Source organism: Tyto alba, unplaced genomic scaffold (assembly GCF_018691265.1).
Source record: "Tyto alba isolate M040663 unplaced genomic scaffold, T.alba_DEE_v4.0 Super-Scaffold_4, whole genome shotgun sequence".
NCBI classification, from domain to species: domain Eukaryota; kingdom Metazoa; phylum Chordata; class Aves; order Strigiformes; family Tytonidae; genus Tyto; species Tyto alba.
In genome coordinates this window covers 72,265-79,069 of record NW_024881315.1, presented here as the reverse complement: position 1 = coordinate 79,069, position 6,805 = coordinate 72,265, and the positions used below count along the sequence as shown (strand labels likewise).

Below are 6,805 nucleotides of genomic sequence, written 5' to 3'. Positions count from 1 at the left end.
ATGGCACTTTGCGTTCAATTAACATTCATGCAAAGTTTCCGAACTAATCCCTTGTTTTAAGGTTCCTGCTTACTCTCTGCTGGCATCAAGCGCTTTTGTCGCTTACCCTGAGCGGGGTGAGGGCACAGAGGATTTTGGGGGGGAGGCAAAGGTCGGCTCGAGAGCCCAGCTGAGGCTGGAGCCCGCACCGCCGGGACCTGCTCGTAGCCGAGACGATCGCTGGTGGGACAGACGCCGGCATCAAAAGGCATTATCTCTGCTTTTCCGTGAGCCGTAGCTGTCACGGGTGAAGGAACCCGTTGCTCAGATTGCAAATATTCCAGGAAGGAGAGATATCATCCCTCGTTCCATTGTCGGCTCGGAGGGTGCCTGCACCTCTAGATGTAGCTCTTGAGCTGTTGCACGAAGATGAAACTCGACGCAACTCCCCAACCCGCCCCCCCTACGCGTTCCCTGCAGGGCCATTTTGTGCGAGCTGCCTCTCAGCGTGGCATCTGCCCAGGGACTGGCTTTTGCGTCCAATAGTTCTGCAAACATAACCTTAATTGGATCATCAACTGGATCTAATTTGCTGAGTTTCCCCCCCCCCCCCACCTTTGCGTTTCATTACGGGTCTGGGCAAGCGAGCAGCGTGCACGCCCCTGCCAGCTGCGGGAGAGCTGCTGGCAGCTTCCAAGGACGACGTTGGAGCCTTTAGCTCTGCTGTAATGAACTTTCCTGCTAATTATTTTTAGGCGCTCCCAGCTTAAATAAGAGCCATCCTTCCCTGCCGTGGCCTGGTGGGAAGGGGCTGGGCTGCTGCGTCTCTGCGGTGCAGGACTGAGCTCGCCTGGGTGCAGCCTGGAGGGTTTGGGGAGGGAAGCGATGGTTTGTGCGAGGTTCCCCCTCGGGGAGGGGAGGGAGAGAATGAGGCTGGATTATTTTTTATTTTTTATATATATATATATTTTTTTTTTCCCCTTCTATTTTAGCACAAAGCGCTTTTACTGGGCTTGGAGGGTGCTGGTGTGTTCGCAAACTCCTGCTGCAGGGTCAGGAGCCGTGCTTGCAAGGCAAGGGTGCTGCTGGAAAGCCCCGCTCCCAGCAAGAGGCACTGGGGTGCTGGAGAACCCGACGTTTGTGAGCCGCTGGGTTTGCTGTGAACCCACCCAGGCTCTTTGTGGGTGCTGCACCCACGGGGGCACGAGCCCAGCAGCACCTTGGAGCTGCAGCACCCAGCAGCGTGGCAACCCCAGGGGGCTTTCCATCCACAGGGCAAGCTCAGGAGGAATTGGACCGGTTCATTTTCCTGCCATGGCTCTGAAATGCAGATTGACCTCGTGGTCGGGGGGGGGCCCAGGCCACCAGGGGTCCCTTCCCAGCTGGGCTTGTGATTTTTGCTTCTCTTTTTTTTCCCCCAAATCTCCGCTGCTTTCAGTGAGATACCTTAGCAAGCTGCCCCGTGTCTCCCGGACGTTTATCTCTATGCTGCAGCTTTACCCCCAGAACAAAACGTCCTTGGTGAGGCCGGGCTGTGCTGGGTGCTTTCTGTTCTTTGACGGTGAATTAGTAGAGAGCAAGTTGTAGGAGCTCCCATGTGCTTGGAGACCAAGGAAAAGAGATTTGGGCTTGGCAATAGAGCTGAGGCTGAATTCCTCCGGGCAGCTGCCACCTCTGATCTTTGCCCACCTGAGCAGGGACCCTGGGGTGCTGTGTGCCTCCCGGCTGCTCTATAATAGATGGGGGAGCATGATTTATTCATGTTCACCAGCACCAGCTAGTATTTAGGTCGTTATTTCCATTAAAGGTCTCAAAGAACATTTCAATGTGACAAAGACTCTGATGGCCTTTGCCTCAGCTGTGCGAGGTCTCCTTGTCCCCCCCATCGCTGCTCCTGCCTTTCCCTCCTCATCTGGAAACTCAGGCATGTCCAGCTCGTGGGTTGACAGTCCTTGTCCTGACAGCAGCCCCCACGGGTGATTATAAAGTGCCTTTTGTTCTTGCTAGGTCACAAAACTTGCCAGCTTTGCTTTTAAATTTTTCTTTTTTTTTTTTTTTTTTTTTATGACAATTATTATTTTAAAGCAGCCGTTTTTCTATCCCGAATGCATCACAGCCACTTTCCTGTATGTAGTTCTGCTTCCAACGGGACGTGAGTGAGGAAATGCTGCTGGGTGATCGTTAGCCTAATTCTTCTCCTCCAGCCTCCTACCTCCACCCCCGGTTGCTTTAATGCTGGAAAAAGGAAGAGCAGCGGCCAGATGCCTGCCCCGGGCTCTGTGCTGCTCCCAGCCCAGCGTGAACCTCCCCGGAGGGGGATGGCTCCCTCCTCCAGCCCCTCTCCTGCCATCACGCCCCAACCCCGCGCTGGTGCGGGCTGTTTCTGAAGTGGAGAGGTGCTGGGACAGGCCTGGCCAGCAGCAGGGTTGGTAAATCCCATGGCCATGCTGAGGTGCCACCGGGAAGCTCTGGCTGCAAATCGCGGGGAGTTTCCTTTCCTGGTGTTGGAAACTAGGCTGCCAGGTATGGCAGGGCCTGGTGCCTGTGCTGGGGTGGAGTGGGGAGGCACTGGGATGGAGTGGGGTGGCACTGGGGTGGAGTGGGGTGGCACTGGGGTGGAGTGGGGAGGCACTGGGGTGGAGTGGGGAGGCACTGGGATGGAGTGGGGAGGCACTGGGGTGGAGTGGGGAGGCACTGGGGTGGAGGGGAGGCACTGGGGTGGAGCGGGGAGGCACTGGGATGGAGCGGGGAGGCACTGGGATGGAGCGGGGAGGCACTGGGATGGAGGGGAGGCACTGGGGTGGAGTGGGGAGGCACTGGGGTGGAGTGGGGAGGCACTGGGGTGGAGTGGGGAGGCACTGGGGTGGAGCGGGGAGGCACTGGGATGGAGCGGGGAGGCACTGGGATGGAGGGGAGGCACTGGGGTGGAGTGGGGAGGCACTGGGGTGGAGTGGGGAGGCACTGGGGTGGAGGGGAGGCACTGGGATGGAGTGGAGAGGCACTGGGGTGGAGTGGGGAGGCACTGGGATGGAGGGGGGAGGCACTGGAGTGGAGTGGGGAGGCACTGGGGTGGAGGGGAGGCACTGGGGTGGAGTGGGGAGGCACTGGGATGGAGGGGAGGCACTGGGGTGCAGTGGAGAGGCACTGGGGTGCAGTGGGGAGGCACTGGGGTGGAGTGGGGAGGCACTGGGGTGGAGTGGGGAGGCACTGGGGTGGAGTGGGGAGGCACTGGGATGGAGGGGAGGCACTGGGGTGGAGTGGGGAGGCACTGGGATGGAGTGGGGAGGCACTGGGATGGAGTGGGGTGGCACTGGGATGGAGTGGGGAGGCACTGGGGTGGAGTGGGGTGGCACTGGGGTGGAGTGGGGAGGCACTGGGATGGAGTGGGGAGGCACTGGGGTGGAGTGGGGAGGCACTGGGATGGAGTGGGGTGGCACTGGGGTGGAGTGGGGAGGCACTGGGGTGGAGGGGAGGCACTGGGATGGAGTGGGGAGGCACTGGGTTGGAGGGGAGGCACTGGGGTGGAGGGGAGGCACTGGGGTGGAGTGGGCAGGCACTGGGATGGAGTGAGGAGGCACTGGGGTGGAGTGGGGTGGCACTGGGATGGAGTGGGGAGGCACTGAGGTGGAGTGGGGTGGCACTGGGATGGAGTGGGGAGGCACTGGGGTGGAGTGGGGAGGCACTGGGGTGGAGCGGGGAGGCACTGGGGTGGAGTGGGGAGGCACTGGGATGGAGTGAGGAGGCACTGGGGTGGAGTGGGGAGGCACTGGGATGGAGTGGGGAGGCACTGGGGTGGAGTGGGGAGGCACTGGGGTGGAGGGGAGGCACTGGGATGGAGTGGGGAGGCACTGGGGTGGAGGGGAGGCACTGGGGTGGAGTGGGGAGGCACTGGGATGGAGTGAGGAGGCACTGGGTTGGAGGGGAGGCACTGGGATGGAGGGGAGGCACTGGGATGGAGTGGGGAGGCACTGGGATGGAGTGAGGAGGCACTGGGATGGAGGGGAGGCACTGGGATGGAGGGGAGGCACTGAGGTGGAGCGGGGAGGCACTGGGGTGGAGGGGAGGCACTGGGGTGGAGTGGGGAGGCACTGGGGTGGAGGGGAGGCACTGGGGTGGAGTGGGGAGGCACTGGGGTGGAGGGGAGGCACTGGGGTGGAGTGGGGAGGCACTGGGGTGGAGGGGAGGCACTGGGGTGGAGTGGGGAGGCACTGGGGTGGAGGGGAGGCACTGGGGTGGAGGGGAGGCACTGGGGTGGAGTGGGAAGGCAATGGGATGGAGTGGGGGGGCACTGGGACGTCGGTTCAGTGTGGAAGGGCGAGAGCTGCCCAGCTCCTGCGCTCGGAGCCGGCGGATCAGCCCCCGCCGCCCGGCTGCCCGTGCCCCGGCGGGGGAAGTGCCCGGATACCTGAGCTCAACCTCCTTGCCGAAGGGTGTTTGGACTCTCAGGCCCAGCACCCGCTGGGCTCTGCTGGTCCCTGGCCCCGTGTCCTGTCCCTGCTTCGAGTTCCCTCCTGGAAGCGTCAGCGGGACCAGCTCGGAGGTGTCCGGGCAAGGGGCTGCCCGCTGCTCTTCCCCTCTGCAGTACGGAACGATACCATCCGCTTCACGACCGATAAGTTATAAATTTTCCCAGCTTCCAGCAGATTTTTCCTGGTGGGTTGTTTGCTTATTTTTCCTTACTCTTAAAGCACCAACTGTAATGATTAATCACCACTTGGGCTGCACATTACGCTTCCTCATCAGCCCCAGCGAGTTGACAAGAGCGATGGGAGCTGCAGAACGGCCAGAGTCGGAGCTCAGCCCGTTTCGCTTTTCACTGAGCCAATTAGTGCCTGGTTTTATGGTTTTCAGTTGGCCCATTAAACCTGCTACCTTCAAACAAGTATTTCAAAACCTACAGCAGTGAAAAAACACGCTGGGAAGGATCTTTCTCTTTTTTGAGGGAGTTGGAGACTTCTCCTGCCTCCCCGCCTGGTGTGAAACCCTCCTGGGAGGGGTCCCCACATCTCTGAGTCCAGTAGAGAAAAGCCAGGGAGAGATGCCAGGGCTGGAAGCTTAAGCAAGAGAAATGTGATGTCGAAATGGTTTGCGTGGGGTGCTGGACCAGTTAATAAGGGATGTGCCCCAGTTTGGTGTTAGACAAACTGAGACCAGAAGGAAAGGGTGAGTATCCTTCAGGTTTTAATTATTATTTTTTTTTTAATCATAGGAGTAATGAATCATAGAAACAGCTGGCCAAAAGGCAAGGGGGGGGTCTTCCATGCCTTAGCAGCTGCGTGTTTCCAGCTCAGGCAGTGGCTGTTGATGAGACTGGCTGGATCATTGTGCTAGGACTGTGCCGGAGCAGGGAGATGTGTCGGCATCCGCTGGCTTTGAAGTCCCTGAAACCTCCCGGAGGTTTGCACCCTGCTGACCCTCAGGGGCCGCTCTGCAAGGAGCTGTTTAAACCCTCTGCTTCTCATCCCTTTGAGACGAGCACCAGGAACTTGCCCTCAGCTGCTTTTGCTCCAGAAAAACTCCAGTGTGGTGGGCTGGCTTTTTCCTTGCTTAAATTAATAGCGCGGGGATGATGAACGGGGCGGTTGGCGCAGAGCTCTCTGCCTAGATGCGCTTCGTGGCTCTCGGATGCAGGCGTCATCCGGGGTTGTTTGCATCCACTGCTGCTCCTCTGGTTGCAAATCCATTTCTCCCCTGGTTTTGTCCCCAAAATGAACCGCAAGTGCTGCTTTAGATAGCTCGGAGTTGCGTCAGTCGTTGGGTTGATACGCTGGGTGCACCTGATACGTGGGAGCTGCTCAGCCTCGGGGTCGCGTTGCCGGGCCCCGGTGCCAGCCCCACGCCACCCCACGTCTCCGTGGATGTGCAGCCTTGCTCCCTCAGCTCCTTCCCTCCTGTCCTGACAGCAGAGCCGTCTCGCCAGAATTTACTTACGTGCTTCAGTCCCCGAGACCTCGTTTGCCTCCACTCAGCCAGCAGAGCTTGTAAATCCTTCCTGCATCCGCGTGTCCTTGTCCCCCCCGGCCATGCCCCGCTCTGCATTTCTGCCCTGTGGGTGCCCTCCCAGGGTTCCTAATCCACTCTGGTACCATCAGCATTTTTGTGGTGTCCTGGCACAGCTTCCCAGGGACGCGGTGACATCATTAATACGCAAATCCCGCAAAATGAATGCGGAGCCTTTCAGCCCCCTTAATGAGCAAGGAGTAAATGATGGGTGAGGGTGGGCGAGGAGGGTGCAAAGTGCCCGGCTCCCTCTTGAACAGGGGGGGACACGGCCCTCCGAGCCCCGTTACCACCCAGCCCAGCCTGGCAGAGAGCTACCTACACCTTCCTGCACCGTCCCGCCCCGGCTGTAGCCCTCGGTGATGCTCAGCTGCATCCCAAGGCTCTGAGGTTTCCATGGCAACTCCCTGAGCATCCACGCTGCTGCTGCCGCCACCACCGCGAGCTAGGGGGCCCCGCGCAGCGTTGCCTCCTCTGCCTGCCCTGCCTGTGCTCAGGGAGGGCTCAGCAGCTTGCCAACATACCCGAACGTTGGGGCATTATTCATATTTTTATTCCATTTTTATATATATATTTATATTTTGAAAAATATGTTCTTTATATGTATTATTTATATATTCTGTGCAACTCAGGAGAGCGCTCTAGGAAGGGGATTTTGGTTGCAGTGCCTGGGCATCCTGAGGATGTGATGCTCAAGGATCACCAAAGGTCCACAGCCGGTGGCTTCGGGGACCAGGGCTTCGGCGTGGCGGGGTGCCGTGCCTTTCTTCATTAGTTGGCCCAGGTGCTTGTGCATATTCGAGCGTGCGAGGACGCGTGCATGGCT

General features: G+C 59.3%; 1 long non-coding RNA gene across 1 annotated transcript; it reads left to right on the top strand.

Annotated features, from left to right (window-relative positions):
* Positions 1-1,065: 1,065 nt before the first annotated feature.
* On the top strand, positions 1,066-5,713 carry LOC116963061. Its single transcript, XR_004407925.2, has 2 exons — positions 1,066-2,502; positions 4,409-5,713. It is a non-coding gene; the product is annotated as an uncharacterized LOC116963061 (long non-coding RNA).
* Positions 5,714-6,805: the final 1,092 nt, after the last annotated feature.